Here is an 18,439-nt window from a genome sequence, read left to right on the forward strand (position 1 = left end):
CTCCCTCCCTCCCTCCCTCCCTTCCCTCTGTCTCCTTCCCTCTTCCTCCTTCCTTCCATCCCTCCCTCCCTCCCTCCGTCTGTCTCTTTCACACGAGGTTTCTGTGTCCTCTGTCTGGCCTGGAACTCTGTATGTAGTCCAGACTGCCCTTGAACTCACAGAGATCCTCCTGCCTCTGCCTCCCAGGTGCTGGGATTAAGATCGTGCATCACCGTACCTGGCATCTTGAGTTATTTTCTGACTTTTATTTTCTTGAGCACTAAGGTGCTCCACGTGGCTTGACACAGCAGGGGTTACCTACAAACAGCTTCTCCTTCTCCTATGTGTTTATGCTCTTACAGGTCAAACCTGTAGATTGAATATTTATTTCAGTTGCTTTCACAATCACATTTTAATGTATGCCCTGTAGATGGAAGAGTTATAATACGAAACTTCTTGTCAGCAGATTGGGGAATTCACCTGAGAATTGAGACTCAAGGTTATGAGAAGTCGTGACTAAGACCAGGAGCAGGTGTCCAGGTAGGAAACCCAATCTCACTTTTCTTAACTCCTTTGAGCTTCTTTTTGCAAAAGTCCAGATGCTGTGCCTAAAAGGGAGCTATGGTTAGAGGTACTGTTTGTGCAGGGAGATCACTCTGTGTCTTTCTCAGATTCTGTTACTTAGCGTCCAAACTGCAGGGTAGTAGCTGAGCTTTGAAACAAGGTCCAAAAGGAACTTGGAGGCATATACGTATATTAGGAAATGTATTCTGCACATGATTTTGATTCTTGAAACACACTTGAAAAGTCATTATCGCAATATAATAATATTTAGATTTATTGTGCCAGAGTTCACACCTACCAGTTGCAAGGCATTTGGTATGTATCTCACTGTACTTATTAAATACGGATTTATTTGTATTTTCATTTCTCACAAGCTTCCCTGGGTACTGTTCCATCATGAGCACCTACTAGAAGGGTCAGGGCTGAGGGAAGCTCCTATACCACATAGGTGCTCAAGTATTGGTGTATGAATGTTAGAAAAGCGAGAATCGGCTCACTGGGTGCTTTTAATGGTGGTGAACCACAAAGTTAAGAAGCATCAAGTGAAGAGAAAAGCTGAGATGTAAGAGCAGTCATCACCACACTGAATCTTCCCTCTGCTGTAGATGTACAACAGCGGGATGTTGCTCTAAGCTACAGACGCTTCGACTCCATGGCAACATCTCCTCTGTCAGAAGAGATGTGTACACAAGTGCATTCAAAGCCTGGTGATCAGGGTAGGTTTGTGGCAAAGTAAGCTGAGGTCTCTGAGTCCTGCTAATACTGTGTGTGTGTGTGTGTGTGTGTGTGTGTGTGTGTGTGTGTGTGTGTGTGTGTGTATGTGTGTGTGTGTGTGTGTGTGTGTGTGTGTGTGTGTATGTGTATGTGTGTATATAATAAAACAGACAGAAAGGGCTGTAAAATGTTTTACAAGTTGAGCATCAGCTCTACCAAAATCTAGAGTGTGCTCAGCAATCTAAGGGCACTCTCTTGCCCCGTTTAGCCTCTGTAGAACCCAAGAGTTGCTACATCCTGACTTTTCACACTGCCTGTCTTGGTTCTGTCTGTTCCTGTAATTGATAGCTATGACATCATATGTTCTGCTTTGGTGTGTGTCTGGCTTATTTCACCCAGTATATGCTAATGAGATTAATTCATACTGTGTTTTTCAGCCATTTGCTTCCATGACAGCGCTGAATTCCATAGTACGAATATCCTTTAGACATTTTACCGTCCATGAATTTGGGTTCTTTAAGAGTACAATGATCAGGATTTCTGTGTACACCATAATTTACATCTGTAGGGTATAGCCCAGGGGTGGGGTTACTGCTTCAAGAACGCCTGTATCAATTCTAGTATTTCCTTCCACTTGCCTTTTTAGAAGGGGAGTGCCAGCTCACCTCCTTTGTCAATGCTCCAGTTGCCCCGCTCTGGCCATCTACTGATCATATATAAAGTGTGGTCTTTTGAGACTTTCATTTGTCTTGTACTTTATGAAGTTGAGTCCTTTTCACACTTATTTTACTGTTGGCTGCTCTGTTTTATAATGAGCCCACTAAAGTATTTGTCACTTTTCATGGTGGCCTTTCTTTTAAAAGCATCACTGTTAAATGAGAGAAGTATTATGGAAGATCTGCCAAGCACTGGAATTATGGTGGAACAGCAGCCATGCCTTATGCCCTGCTGAAGATTGGGATTTTGAATGATTGGCTATGCATAGGAGGGTTAAGATGCTAGGCAGTGGGAGAGCTGGAAGCCGGAAAACACTTATGCACAGACAGGAACCTTTTTATACATGCTGACAAGAGGGGCGGTCATCAAAGAGGGACAGTTAGGCAATAAGGGAGAGGTGAGAGCCAGTTAAGCAGAATCCTGGAATGGCCACTGTGCTCTGATCTTAGAGCCAGAAGCTATGCTATTGGACTTATGGTCAAATTCGATGAAAAACATAGATTAGGAGGGTAATAAAATAATTAAGAATTCAAGACCTTGGAAATGTCCCTTCACAGTTCTTTGTAAAATGGAAATATCAGTGGATGCTAGATGGACATAAAATGACTTAAAGACAACCAATGAAAAATAGCACCGAGGCTGTGAGATTGTATGTGGTGAAAATAAAGTGTGGCCAATGACAAGGTTAATGGGCTGTAAAGCCAAAGTTTTAATTATCGAAAGCAAAATGTAACCGTAATTTTCAATTTTTTGTTTTCAACAACTTTTTCACTTGTTACAGGATGAGTGTTGTCCATGGAATAAGGTAGTTGTCAGCAATACAGTTGGGTTGATTTATATACTCTAGAATATTGAACTGCAACTGGCCAGGCCACCACCAGTTTCTATGAGTGTAAGTCTGTTGCTGGGCCATTGTGAGACTTCAGTGAGGCTTGAGGGCAATGTCTGATATTCAGTCCGTGGGGACGGGTCAGTAGAACAGTTACAAACATGTACTCTGAATGTCACCAAGCTCCAACTACTACCCACTACTCACCAGCTATACCCCAGGGAAAGTTAACTTCCGTCAGTTTTTTTCCTCTGTAAAGTGAGAGACGTGCCAGTGCCTGTGTGGACTTGTTCCCGAGATAATCTAGTATGAGTAAAATCCTTGAGATAGCCCAGTGTGCGGTGTGGACACTCAGTGTTATCCTGAAATATAGCTTATATTGTCATAGCCTCTGTTTAAAACACATACAATTTTAAATAGACTATTCAAGGATGGTGTGTGTGTGTGTGTGTGTGTGTGTGTGTGTAATGTAATTTTATTAAGTTATAGTTCTTTTGAGCTTTAGTCAGTTAAAATCTCTACCCGTTTATGCTTTCATGCGCAGACTGTGCTCTGGGCTTTCATGAAGCTTAAGACATGGCTTCTTCTCTCCTGAAGCTTCTCTCAAGTTCTGGGATAGGATGGGATCCTATCAGGTTGTTTTCATCTGGGTAATAATACTTGGGCTGTGCTGAGAGAGAAATAGCACATTATACCAGAAAGAATACTGCTGCCTTGTCCACAGTTACAGGTGATAAAATGGATGGGGCAGATAAGTAGATATCAGAAAATCTGGCAATTCAAGGGATGATGCTAGTTCCGATTGATTATTTGGATGGTATGCAACTTATCCAATACAGAGCTGATTTCTTCACCCGAGAGAGACAGGCTCGCTGCCATCTTCCTGAGTCGTCAGGAAGATTAAATCAATAAATATTTGTAAAGATGCTTTATGACCTATAAGATGCTCTGCATCTGTGCAGATTGGCATGATTTATATGATCTTCCATTTGCATTGCTGAAGATTGATGGCTCAGCCATGAACACTTATTTATAATAATGTAATTTTAATAGGATTACAGAAAACCTCATTCTCTGCAGAATAACCGCCAGTCTGATAATGGATGGTTAACTTCCTGCAGAGATTATAACAAAAGGATACAAGGGAGACCATGGCTGGAAGGTAGAGCTTGGGAAGGGCTGAGCTAAGAGCACAGTTAGCTGGGATAGAATACAAGTGGGCCTGGGGGGTCACTCTGCACCTCCCTTCCCAAAGCCCTTCCTCCATTCATTCTCCAACAGAGAGGATGGAACTGAGAGCCCAGGCTTGGACGTCAGACCCAGGTTAAGATTCCTGCTCTACACTGTACTAGACAGGACTTACCAACACCTCTGGGCTTCTGTTCTCTCATCTCCAGGGGAGAGGCAGGCCCTTGCCCGACAAAGTTCTCAGTGCGAGAGATGACACTGTAAACGTTCCTCAACAAGTAGCCGGTTTCCTAGTGATTCCACATGCTCAGAGCTCAAGATCAACTGAATCCCACACCTGCTGAGTGGGAATACGGAGAGCCCAGGTATCAGCAACACATTTACTAAGGGGCGTCTATATGCCTGGCTCCAGGCCAAAACATCTCACATATATTGATCTCATGGGGTCTCTAAAAGAAGTTGACGCCCTTTGGTGTCAGTCATTTCCTCTGAACTTCTTCTATCTGTAGTGTCCCCTTGGGCAAGGCCACCAGCAGGTTTATAATCCTTGCAATTTATGACTTGATCTCCCCCCCCCCCCCATTCCTGGATTATTCCTGTGTCCCTCTGGTCAGTGTAGGAAGATGGAAAAGGAGGAGGAACGGCTTGGTTGTTTCACGAGAATTGTTTGTTCGAGTGGGTGTCTGCTGTTTGAATCAGAGCTATTTCTGTTGAGAGAACAGTGGAAGAGATCCGCACTCATCAGCTACCCGACTTCTTTTCTTTTGAAATAATACTTTAAATATATTACTCAGAAAAAAGCATACCTTTACACAATGTATCTTAGTCATATCTATCCCCATTTCATCCCTTCAACCCATCCCTTCTAACATGTCTCCATCCCAACGTAATATAATCTTAACAAACAACAGACAAACCACTGAGCCCATTAGTGCTGTCCAAATGTGGAGTTATTCACTGGGGCATGGATAGTGTTAGCAACAGCCATCTCCCAACTAAAGAACAGTCACTGCCCCCAGTCACCGCCCCCAGTCATTACCTGCCACAGCTCCTGTGGTAGTTAGTACTCTCCTCTTACAGTCATAAAGGAGACAAGGGCCAGCTTGTGGAGGAAAGGCACGTTTGTTTGTTTGTTTTTATATTATACTTCCAGGTCATAATTCATCATCCAGAGAAGTCAGGGCAGGAACTCAAGGTTGGCATCTGGGGGAAATAGAACAGAGACCACGGAGGGACATTACTTATTTGTTCAGCTTGCTTTCTCACAGAACCCAGGTATACTTGCCCAGAGGCAGCTCCAAGAGCAGTAGGTGAGACCTTCTCACATCAAGCATCAATCAAAAAACTACACCCCCTCCCCCCATAGTACATATACCATGTTTACAGACAATCTGATGGAGACAAGTCCTTCATTTAGGTTCCTTCTTCCCAGGTGACTCTATCTGTGTCAAGTTGATAAAACAAAACAAACTTCTCTCTCCCACAGAAACCAAAACCAAAAGGAATAGCACAGCTATGCAGTAGGAGTGGTGCCTGGGAAGCCACTCCTTACTCCACGCTGGAAACTTTAACTGATTTGATCTGTTTCAGGTCTTGTATAGGTAACTGTGACTGCCGTGTTCATGCGTGTAACAGCCATGTCATGCAAGCTTTGGGCGTGTTATGAACTCTCACTGAACTTTGCAACTTTTTTTTTTTGTGCAATGCAATAATTATGCTTGTTATATTGTGGAGTCAATCCTGGCACGGTTTCCAGCTCTAATCTCTCTTCCCTTTTCCCTGTGTAAGTAGTAGTAGGCTTTCATGGAGGACAAAGCCTTGCGTAGAACTTGCCATCTGTTTACATTTCAAGCCAATAGGATTCCTTGCTATTTAACGTTTTCACATTTTAAAATGGGGATGCTTCCCCATAAGATGACTAATTGATCCCTTGGAGAGGGCCTGAAGACGTTCACTGTCTACCTTCACATTTATCTGCTCTTTGGTTTTATGCACTGCTTTTTACTGAGAAAGGGCTTATCCCGTCTGTCTTGCCATTATTTTGCATCCCCTGTCCAGATATGTGTACTCAGAACACAGTCCCTTTAAGGACCGAAAGCCATCAGCAAAAATAACTTAGAGCATCTCGGGTTACTGCCAGGCTTGGAAGACTCTTCGAGGGGTCAGGTTGCTCATGCCCAGTCTCCACTGTAGGGATGCAGGGAGAACATTCTCTGGGACAACAGAGGCACTCTGTGTTGATTCGTGCTCGTATGTCCCACCCTTTGCCAAGGGGACCTCAACTGGACTCGTCTTCCCTTGGACTTGCCTCCTTGCTCACTGTGGAAGACTTCTAGAGTGGGTTACGTAAGTTGCTCTAGGTTAATTGCAGCCCCGTTCTAGGACCTGAGCATAAGGACCAAGCTTTCCTGTAATCTGGGGTTGTGTACTGGTTCATTGACCACAGAAATGAAAGTAGTCCAAGCTCACCAACACAAGGGTCAGCCACTCGGGATGGCGAAGGTGCTAGATTAGAAGAAGAGGTCGCATGAGGACACAACCTTGTCCCTAGACCCCAGAGCCTGTCTGCACATGCGTGATCCTCATGGTCTTTCTTCTAGAGGATTGATTTTACTGGTTGGGCCCAGCCAAGAGATCCAAGAATAAAATACGTTCTAATGCTCCATAAAGACCAACCGACCAACCAACCAGAATGAACTCCTTTATTAGGTCCAGTTTTTCAGTTGTGGATCCTGTAGATCCTCCCTGTAGGAGGTGTCATAAGGGACATTCCAGTGCATGACATGAAACGAAGATTCAGCAACGATTTTACCATCTAGGGTCTTGTTTCAAGGATGCTGCCTAGCGGCAAGTTGCAAAGGATGGAACCTTTTTGCAAAGGTGTATCTGTGAGTCACTTAGTCATCTTCTGTGTAGAAGGCAGGGGAGGTCCAGAGAGGGTGGGTGAATTCCATGGAATTACCTAGCTGGTTGGAAGTAGATCTGAACATGAAGCCCAAGTACCTAGAGCATTCCTTTCTGTCATGAAAACACGGTCAAGAGTCAAGATTTCTCTCCGCCCCCGAATTTTATTGCTAAATGGAAATTGCGCTACACGACACACCTGCTGCGTAAGGTATCACAAAGAATTGCTGTGTGAGTGTGGCTGAGAACACGTTTCAAAAACACTAATTGATGTATTAGTAATTATGCCCATATGCACATGCATATGATTAAAACAGCATATGGTGCATTCTCTAATAAGAAGAACTAGTGAATGAAATACGGGTTTCTTTTAGAATCCTGGATCATTCGGCCGTTTCTGTAGTGTAGAGATAAGAAGTATGAGCTGGTGACAGACAGTGAGCTCAATGGCTTTGTAGACTGATCCTATCAATGTACTTTCCTGAATGCTGGAGATAAAATTCTCAGCCTGTCTTGGAGTTGTCCTGTAGATGGTGTTATGACTAAAGGGGAAAGTAACCCATGAGCTGAAAATCATCAGAACAAAAGTGAACTGTTACTACTGCTCGAATTCATCAAAGGGTTGGCAGTCCCTGTACCTCTGGTGTCATTAAGGAGATAGGTCATATACGTAAGAGCCTATTAAACATTGTCTTGGGTTGGTGACAGACAAAGACCGTACACCCCAGGTAATGAATATAATGAACCCGTGTGTCCTTTAACTGGAGTTTATAGATGGAAGGGCAACCATTCCTATAATTATTTCGAGCTTGAACTTTCCCTATAGACAAGTACTCAAATCAGTAAGACATACGCATGATGCTCTGCTTCTTCATAGGACATCGTTCTCTAATAACACAGGGCTGGAGAGTTAGACGTTATTTTTATGACTCTCAGTTAAACCATTTGCAGTAATCTTTATGTGTCTGGTTTCTCTTACTTAATCATTATTATAGAAGAGTCGGGAACTGTAATTAAAGTAGTAATCTCTGACAGATGGGAGGTCAAATGTTTCCTTCCTACAGAAAGCGGAGCTGAGAGGGGAACCTGAGAGCTGGGGCTTCCTCCTGATTTCTGTGCACTTGCTGCTGTGGTCTGTGTCTCTGTATCATATTGGTCCATCTCCTTCATTCACATACTCATTTGCTCCAAAACTGGTACCCTGTTGTCCAAGGGAACCAGACTGCAGTGAACTTAGAGCCTGAGACAGTGGGCAGAACAAGTACTTTAAGATGTAGTCACCTGGCCGGGCGTGGTGGCGCACGCCTTTAATCCCAGAACTTGGGAGGCAGAGGCAGGCAGATTTCTGAGTTCGAGGCCAGCCAGGGCTATACAGAGAAACCCTGTCTCGAAAAAATCAACTCCCCCCCCCAAAAAAAAAAGATGTAGTCACCTAAAGTGAGGGACTGTATTAGCTTTGTAAAATTCTGTCTTTAAAGAACTTACTGGAAGAAGATGTCCTGGGCCTCTGTCACATGATCCTCTGACGTTGTGTCCAGTACTTTCTGCCCATGCCAGAGTACATTTGCATAGGGAGCAAGGGCTACAGCCATACCATTTGATTTTCCAAACAGAAGGGGCAGCATTGAGTTCATAAGTGAAGACATATACTCTAAAAAGCACTGACACTTGAATGCCTGTGAACATGACTAATTTGGTGAACAGGGGGAATGTCGGGTACATAATGGGGCTCCCCTTGTATCAGGGTGGTAGCTCTGCAGTACCTTGGGGCTGTTGATTCTAAATGAATGAATTCCATAGTCATACTAGGCGGTGTCAAGTGCATTGAACAGCACAGGTGTATGGGCATGTGTTAGTGTGCTGACATCCAATAAACGTATGTATTTGTACATGGGGAGGAAGAAACGTTCTGTTGCTAGGCATCATGGTGCACACCTTTAATATCCCAGCACTCAGGAGGCAGAGGCAGGCAAATCTCTGTGAGTTCAAGGCCAGCCTGGTCTATGTAGTGAATTCCAGGACAGCCAGGACTACATGGAAAGACCTAGTCTCAAAATAGGAGGAGGAGGAGGAAGAGGAAGAGGAGGAGGAGGAAGAAGAGGAGGAGAAGGAGGAGGAAGAGGAGGGAGAAGAAGAAGGAAAGAAGAAAAAAGAGGAGGAGGAAGGAGGAGGAAGGAGGAGGAGGTGGAGGCTGAGATGGAGGCAGGAATTTAATGTGTTGCATGCCTATGTTGTAGCCATTGCTTCCTATGCTGAATACACTCCAAGGTGCCAGCTATTACAGCAGGGGCATAATTTAGTGATCCCATTCTACCTTCACTCTGTTTTGTAGATGGAGAACTCAAGATTCCCAGAAGTTATATCATTGCATAATGTCATAATTTTCTTTCTATTGCTGTGGTAGGTAGAACACTATGATGAAAGGCAACCTGGAGGAGGGCAGGGTCTTATTTCTTTCACAGTTCCACGTCACAATTCATCAAAGGAAGTCAGGGCAGGAACTGAAGCAGGGACACGGAGGATTGCAGCTTAGTGCTTTGCTCTGCCTGCTGTCTTACACACCCTAGGACTACCTGCCTAAGGGTGGGCCTGGGCCCTCCCACATCCATCACCAATTAAGAAAATATCCCACTGGCTTGTGTATAGGCTAGTGTCTCCGTGAAGAGGCATTTTTCTCAATTGTGGTTCAATCTTCAATCTTCTCAATATCTTTTATCTTGTGTCAATTGACCCCAAAAAAAAAAAATAAAAAAAAAAAGATAATTTGTACCTGGGTCATTTGAAGAGTTATAATGTCAACACTGAGACCAGAGACCCTATCGTTCGATCTACATCAGTTCCACAGATGTGTCAGATACTCTGCTGGGGGTTGGGGGAACTAAAGGGTACAGTAGCCTCTGCTATCAGAAAGTTCAAAAGCAAACAGGTGGTTAGACAGCAGAGTTAATAATTACAGCAGTGCAAGTGATTACCGATACAAGACTTCACACTTGACCACCCAGGGCCATTGAAAGGTCCTTACAGAACTTCCTATTTTGTGTACGAGTGTATTCGTGCGTGTGTGTGTGTGTGTGTGTGTGTGTGTGTGTGTGTGTGTGTGGGTGTGGGTGTGTGTTGCAGCCTTTGTGCAGAGGTGGTCAGGGGACAATCTCCAGGCTTCTATTCTGTCCTTCTACCACGCTGGGTCTAGAGATTGAACTCTTGTCCTCTGGGTTCTTGGCAAGTGCCTTTATCAGCTAAGCTGTCTTTCTGGCTGTGTTGAGAAGTTTAATGGAATGCATGTCGTAGTCAGCTTTGGGATTCATTAAACCCACTCACTCCTGGTTCTGTACATTTCTGTACAGTGTGGTTTGGGCGAACTTAGGGATAATTGATGTGTTTACTCAAAGAGGAACAGTGAAAGCTAAAACAGAGACCACTGCAGTGAAGTTTAGAAGACAGACAAAAGAGAGGAAACTTGGTCAAATTGGCTAGTGTGGTGATGAAGTGTGGGAGCTGAGGGTTAAGGCTGGGGTAAGCGTAACTCACCCTTCACTATTGGTACTTGAAGGTTTGGCCTTATCATAGGAAGTGAGGTAGGGTGACAGGTGTGTGTGTGTGTGTGTGTGTGTGAGTTTAATATGTACATTTCAGGTTAGAAAAGAAGACAGCAACTTAATTGAATTCACTCCATAACGTCCAGTTAGCAATATAATTTGCCCCATTAAAAAGGCTGCTATTAAGCAATGAAGTATTTCAAGTATACCCCCCAAAAAATTAAAAAAAATTAAAAACAAGGTTCTACTCACAGGGACAATTAACCCTTTAGTATAAACTATCTATCTGTTCTTGGTTAAGCATGGTATATTGAAGGGCAACATGTTTTGCCTCTTGTCGATATAGTTGAATAGTAAGATTTCTTATCATCGTTTCCCATTAGTGATTTATAGGATTATGTCAGCCTTCCACTGTGGTGACACTTATTAAGAGGAATGCTTCTAAAGGAGGGGGGATTCATTTTGCTCCTAATTAGAGATGTTTTAGTCCATCGTGCATGGAAGGTGGGGCAGAAGTCAGGGTGCCTGGGAAGTGGGGGAGGGAAGAATGCCTGTCAGCTTTTCTCATTTGTTCCACGGGGACCTTGAGTTTACCAGACGATGTCATCCACCATCAAGGCAGATCCTTCCCACCAGGTAACTGTCTCTCGAAACATCTCTTCAGAGACACACAGAACTATGTTCTGCTAATCTCCTAAGCTTTTTACTAAGCCTACCAAGACTAACCACTCCACGATAAACTTAGAAATGGCTTCTGGAGAGTCTAACGCTGAAGAAGGATTGATCCCCCTGTATTGCTTTTATGGTATGCTGGTTTATGCCTCCCACCATGCATTCAGTTCTATACAGAGAGTTAAATAATCTGATCTTAGGTTAGGTTATTTTTTTTAAAAAATTGTTTCAGAAGATAAAATCAATTGCGTTCTAAGCTGTACACTGGCATTTGAAACACTGAAGCTATACTTTTACTTGTTTTTATTATTTATATATTTCCTTGTTTTTATTTTGAGATAAAGTCTTGTCTGTGTAGCTCTGACTGGCCTGGAGGTCACTCTATAGACCAGGCCAGCCTTGAACTCATAGAGAACCTTCTACCTCTTGAGTGCTGGGATGTGTAGCACCATGCCTGCTGAAGATTTATTTATTTATTTTATCTTTAGGAGTGTTTAGCCTGCATGCATGCCTGTGCATTACCTGTGATCTTGGTGTCCTTGGAGGCCAGAAAAGGGTTCCAGATCTTTTGGAACTGGATGGTATGGATTGTTGAGAATCACCACGTGGGTTCTGGGAAACAAACTTGGGTCATCTGGAAGAGCAGCCAATGTGCTTAACCATTAAGTTATCTCTCCAACCCCAGCTGTGCTTTCTTTAAGCTCTTAGTTGCTGTACATAATGCAGGAAGTGATGTCGCAAGTTGAAATATAAATCCCATTGTGATAGCGTTGTTTCCTTTTTGTTTGGTTGTTTTGAGACAGGGTTTCTCTGTGTAACCCTGGCTGTCTTGGAACTCACTCTGTAGACCAGGCTGGCCTTGAACTCAGAAATCCAGATACTGTAGTTTCTAATCTGTAAGTTTGCAAGTTCCCTTTCCTTACAAGAAGAAATATTTTGCTGGTAACAAGTTTAATTCCATAATGGATATGGAATTATTAAAACCAGGTATGAGGAGGAATAGCTTATGGGATTCAGTCTTGTTCCCTGGGTTGACAGGTGCTGTTTCCCTGCGATTGGAAACAAGGCTCATAAGGAACTTGCCATTAGTTGACTTGCCCATGCATAGGCCAGCATGACTGAAGGCTGTCATGTCTGAAGTACATGACACCTGGATAGTTCTGAGTCCTTTAGCTCATTTTGAGCTATTTAAAAGCCAAGAGCTTGTATAAAATTAGTGGATATCATCTTGGTTTCTGAGTCAGTATTTATAGAATTAATATAAAAACCGGATTGTGTCTCATCTTATTATTTATTTATGTTTTGTTTCTTAAATTTTCTTTATTGTTTATCATAGAAAACAAACTGGAGTTCTGTGAAAGGAGGACCTACTCTGTGTTTCGTTTGCCCCCTTGCCTCACAGCTTATACAGATGGTATTGCTTGAGCTGTGTAGACCGCTGCAATATGGATGAATTAACTGGTGGAGGTGCACATGTGTTTCTCCCACATTGCTTAGTGATTCTCAACTAGGGGGCACCCGTGAACATGTCCATTTAGGTTCTGTAAACTAGGCCACATACTGTTGACACATATGCATAGGAGAGAAATTCGAGCACTCTGTGAAAAATCTTTGAACTAAAAATAATTTTCACCTGTATTTATAGCCCTGCTATCATCCTTGAGGAAAGTGGTGGAGAGCTTACCGGTAGAGAAAGGTGTCACCTTTGCTGTTCCAGAGAAGTCAGGCACTTCTAAATGAAAGCCCGGAACACTCTGTCAGAGTGACAGCCTTGTTGCTAAGAGCCCTTTGCTAGTTGTGTAGGCAGGGCAGCCTGTAACATTAGGTACAGGAGATACACTCCGTCACAGATTCGTTCTGTATGGCTGATAATTTGCATGACAGCAATGGAAGTTGGCATTATTAGGAGAATTGACAAGTAAGGCTAACAAGGAGGAGGACGACGACGGAGCAAGCAGGAGAGGTGTTCAAATCCCGAGGATGAATTTTAGGCTCTGTCATAGCCAGTTTCCTTCATTGTTCACCGTGGCGACACATTTGCTTAACGGAAACTTGGACAGGAACATTTTTAGATATTCAGATAGAAAATGTGCCAAAATCCAGCCTTTGATGATCTGCAAGTTCTGCCGGTAGCAAGCTGTGCATATGCTTGAGTAGGATGAGAAAGGAACAAATAACTTGAATATTAGTACAATTGTGATACAAATAAAAAGTTATTTTTCAATAACAACCACCACCACCTAACAATCCAGGCTTTATGCCATCATTAATATCTTGTCACTTGCTTGGTTAAGATATTATCATTTCTTACTTTCATGAACCCATTTGTTGAACAGTGGTCCTGCTCATGAGCTATTAATCTTAATGAGCACATAAATGTTCCACATGTAGCAGGTGTATGTAACACACACTATAATTATTCCTATAAATGATCCAACCACTTCTGAACAATTATAACTGCAAAGACAGTGAGCAAAATGCCAGCTTCTTTGGTGTACCTTGTTATTAAGTTTTAAATTTCCAATTAAAAGCGTGTTTTCCAGAGACAAAGGATGCATAACTGCAGTTTTTATTATTTTCCTACCGTCAATTCAGGAAGCATGGATCTCCTGTGGCGACTACGTATCTCCGGACTGCTTGAGTCTAATGTTCTCAGGCCATATGTGTTATAAGCAGAAATTATGCTTTGAAAGTTGTGAATAGAATTGACGATGCTGTGGCATTTTGTGAGATGGCTGATTGGTACTGTTTGATGCTCAGAAAGAGATGCTAAAATTTACTAAACAGCTTGTTACGGTGGGAGCATGCTTAAAGCAACTATTCTTGGTTCTGTCTGTTGAACTTAAACTTCAGCCACTTACTGTGGCATATTGACTTCAGGTCTGTTGTAAGAAAGTCTAAATGTAGGCTGTTGAATAATCCCTTTGAGGGCCCTGTGACTATTTTTATGCCTGGATATGCGTCATCAGTGGGTATTTTCTCTGGTGACTCGCTTACATCAGGTCTCCTTCCATACATTCTCCCAGCGAGTGACTTATGATTGATGGGAACCACGGCTGTTGTTTAGCTTTATCTGTGACCTCAGCGAGTGGACAACAGGAATTTCCAGGCTGTTAAATTCCCTGCATGCCTGAAGACAGGGGCTCACGGTGTTGATCAAGGCAGGTAGTGAGGGATATTATTCACCAGTGATGACGGGGGAGGGCCAGAAGAAGAAGAGGGAGGGAGAAAGAGGGGAAGGGAGGGGAATTCCTTTTGTGAACAGACAAATCCCTGGCTCAGCTGGTTCCTTAGCTCTTCTCCCTGGCTGCCTGTGGGGAAAGATGCATTTCCGGGACTGGAGAAAGTGGATAGTTAGAACCCCCGCTGTGGGCAGCTGGAGGAAGGGGGTGGCAACTCCGGGTTGGATAGAGCTGCATAGGACACTTTAATTAGTTAAGGGGTTGCCTTCCAAATCCGCTGGAAAGATCCTTGAGCAGCTGAATTGTTGATGTTGTTGTTGTTGTTGTTTTTAGCCACGAATAAGAGCAGAGGTTTTAAATTTTAAGATGTTGAGTAGGCACAGTGATAAGAATCTTGTGTTCAGTTTAGTTGGCTATCCATGTGGCACTGGTTTCATGTTTTAACCTGCACCTTATTTTGACAAGCTATGGAGGAGACCCGTACATTTGTGTATATGTGTAGAAATGAATTATAATTAACACACAGGAATTTGTAAGATTACTGAACGGTAGCCAGATTGGCCCCAATATCTAAAAAGCTGTGTGTGCTCTCTCCCAAGTGGTTGGTCGGTCTGTCTGTCTGTCTCCCCACCACTTCTTTCCTCCTCTTTATCTTCCTGTCTTTATCATTTCCTCCTGCTACATGTTTGCAGAAGTGATTCCCAATTTCCTGTGGAGTGAAGGAAGGCGGGTCTTAAGCAGGTGGGTGGGGGTCACATGTGAGGCAGGAGACACTAACTAGGCTGCCTCTGTGGGTGGCAATCTTTCTGGTGATGATTTTGGTTTCTTTAAATGCCAATTAGACAAAATGTAAACACTCTTTTTGCTGAAATGCAATTATAACATTTACTCATTTAGGTAGAATTACTTTTCTGGTCTTTTAAGACGATTTCCACTATGAAAAGAAATTACTGATTTTGCTTACCAATTTTGCTATTTCCCCCACACCACCCCTTCCACAATAAGGGCATTTTCTCTTAATGTAGCCTTATCAGTCTTACTGCAACAACTTTCCTGATAGTTTGCTTCCTAGGAACCAAATTAGGAGATAATCTCTGCCTCTGGTACCCCGAGAAATAAGTGTGGGGCGAAAAAACTGTCTGGAAGGATTTTGTTCATAGCTCTTTGGTTTCATTCTGTTCCATAAAGTGGGCATGGGACATTTTGTAATTATTTTTGTCTCTTCCTTTCACATGAGACCTCCTAATGGCAAAAATCTATCACCTGCCAAGTCATATTGTTTCAGTTTTGGTCATTTAAAATTCGAATGACTGTAGGAGAAAGGAAAGATAGACGGGTGCCATGGCAAAGCTCACCTACCAAAACACTTTCCTTTCCCTGTGAGAACTCGCTCCTTGGAGAAGCAGGGTGACTCACAAGCAAGCAACTTATCGCTTGAAACTTATGAGAGATTGAAATTCAGAGCTATGGGTTTTTGAGTCATTGGTAATAGAATGAATTAAGCTTTCATAATGCATCTGATTAGAAAGAAATCATTTAAACATGGGTGAAGCCCACTCTTGGTTGATTCCATTGAAGTATCTCCCAGGTGCCACTGGCAGCTTGATTTGCTTTTTGAGGAGTGACAGTGTGTGGAAAGATGCATCTGAGGGGTAGGATATGCTTCCATTCTCCTGTGCTCTGTGGTGTGGGGGATGTTCTAAGGAGGTATACAGTTCTCCCTTTCTTTAAAATGAATGTATGCTTTTATGTGGAGGAGTGGGAGTGCAGAACCAAACACGGAGGAGGGCTGTGCATTTTTCGTTAAAAAATACATCTCACAGAAGAATATAATTTGTGTGGGAGGGAATAGCTGCTTGTCCCTTGATTGCATTGTGCTTATGCCATATAAGAAAGAACTAGTTGAGTTTCGGCGGGATAGCCTCGTTGTTTTGGTAGTCTGATGACGGCTTCTATTTGGAAAAGAGAATATAATTTTGAGACTGCCTGCTGATGGGTAAGAGTAATTCTTCTCTTTTTGGCAGAGCATAGCATGGAATCTGCTTTGGCATTTTTATAACTACACATGTAGCTCTGCCCTTCCTCCTCAGCCCCGCTTTCCCTCTCCCTGTGGGAGGATTTCTGTAATCCTCAGTATTGGGATGCTCTAAAGGTATGATTGGTATGGGGCTGATGATCAAACCTAAGTTAAAGCAAGATCTTGGCTGCAAATGGCCTTTCTACTAAAGCAGATAGATCCTGCACCTTGAGTGGATGCCATTGTGTACTTGGTTTCTATGGAGACACTTTCATTGCTTGTAGACGCTCAGTCTGAGTATAGGGTAAGTGACTGTTTTCTCGGCGTGGGTCAGAGCCACTGAAGGAGGTCCCTGGTTAGTGTGTTCTCCTTACTGGAAGTGAGACTTAAGGAAGGGGACTCCAGAAGGTTCTGTGTTCAGCCCAGGCTTGCCCCTTGTCTCCCAAAGCAATCCATCGACTAAACTTGCTGCCATTGGGGCAGAGTCACAGAACACTAGGAGCAAACTACAACACTGAGGCAGTATAGCAACTTTATTTTCTTAGATAATGTCACATGACACTTGTGTTGTTTAAGGAATATGTAGAAACCCCTCAAAGTACCTACAGTTAAGGGTCCTAATACTGACATGTCAGAAAAAAATCAAAAGACCTGCTTAAGGTGGAGCTCATTCTTGGGAAACAGAAGGTATTTTGTGTGATACATGATTCTTCTACTTTCCCGGGCCATTAGCAAGTTCAGTAGGAGGATCCTTTAGTTTTGTGAATTAAGATGCTTTGCACTAGCCGGGAGTGGTGGCGCACGCCTTTAATCCCAGCACTCGGGAGGCAGAGGCAGGAGGATTTCTGAGTTCGAGGCCAGCCTGGTCTACAAAGTGAGTTTCAGGACAGCCAGGACTATACAGAGAAACCCTGTCTCCAACCCCCCCCCCCAAAAAAAAAAAATGCTTTGCACTTACCATCAGCCATTGCACAGTTGAGGACAAGGGAGCATTGTAGACAATTGGACCCTGTATCTAAAATTACCCATTCTATTGACGGTGGCTACAGGACGGGCTCACTCAGGGTCTTACCTGGGTTTAGGAGGGTTTAGGAGCTGAAAAGCTCTTACCTTATAGGTCTGATGTCACCAGTGAGCATGTAGCATCTTCCAGCAGCCATGATAATGGCAACAAGCTGGTAATTGCTTAACACTGTTAAGTATGACCCCGAGTGCACTGTCTTAATCGCCCTACGACATGGATTTACAGCTCCTCCCCCGACCCCAGTGGCTGATGTTTAGATAGAACAGGAGGTACCCATCATTTGAACCAGCAAGGATTGGAGCTCTTGTCCAGTGGTGACTTCTGGAAAATACTTTTCACAAGTCAGGTGATTAGAAGCTAAGTAAGAGGAGAGGAATACAGGGCAGAGAGAGAAGGTAGGGGCGTGGGCACTTGTGATAGAAATGCTGTTTCGTTCCTTTTTCATGTGGAGAACGAAGAATTGTATGTAATTCAAACAAGCAATCACAAATCAAAAACCCTTGGGTTTACTCTTCTGCGACTTGAAAGTGGGTTTCTAGAGTCGGAACTAGAGTTCAAAAAAAATTCCATCGAAGGTGTTCTTCAAAGTTAGCTGAAGTTTAATGACAATAACCAGTTGCCTCGAAAACTGTAAGAAGAGCACCAAGAAACCCTCCTCATCCTATGTGGAGGGGATATTTTTTTAAAATTTAATTTTATTTATTATTATAATTATTTTTACTTATTCACTTTACTTCCCTTTCACTGTCCCCCTCCCAGTCACCCCCTCCCACAATGCTTACCCACCCCTCCCCTTCTCTTCTGAGGGGGTGGGGCTCCTGGGTATCCCCCAACCCTCACACATCCAGTCTCTTTGAAGCTAGGTGCTTCTTCTCCCACTGAGGACAGACAGGGCAGTCCAACTAGAAGAACAAATCCCACATACAGGCCACAGCTTTTGGGATAGCTGTTCAGAACCCACATGAAGGTCATCTGTTACACATGTGTGGGGAGGCCTAGGTCTTTGGTTGGTGGTTCAGAGTCTGAAAGCCTCAAAGGTCCGGGATAGTTGACTCTGTTGGTCTTCCTGTGGAGTTCCTCTTCCCTTCAGGGCCCACAATCCTTCCTTCTACT

The 18,439-nt window shown here is 43.4% G+C and overlaps 1 protein-coding gene across 9 annotated transcripts in view; it reads left to right on the top strand.

Moving 5' to 3' along the window:
- Positions 1–18,439, top strand: part of Hivep2 (human immunodeficiency virus type I enhancer binding protein 2) — a 190,249-nt gene that overhangs the window by 39,023 nt on the left and 132,787 nt on the right. For 4 of the 9 annotated variants that reach the window (XM_029532980.1, XM_021220971.2, XM_029532987.1 and 1 more), the window contains exon 2: positions 446–519. The exons of 4 other annotated variants lie outside the window; for them this stretch is intronic. The gene's annotated coding sequence lies outside the window, so the exon portion shown is untranslated. Of the gene's footprint in view, positions 1–445; positions 520–1,148; positions 1,260–18,439 lie in introns of all 9 variants that reach the window. One more of the 9 variants, XM_029532981.1, reaches the window with a different exon arrangement.

Source organism: Mus pahari, chromosome 21 (assembly GCF_900095145.1).
Source record: "Mus pahari chromosome 21, PAHARI_EIJ_v1.1, whole genome shotgun sequence".
In the NCBI taxonomy this organism is placed as follows: Eukaryota; Metazoa; Chordata; class Mammalia; order Rodentia; family Muridae; genus Mus; species Mus pahari.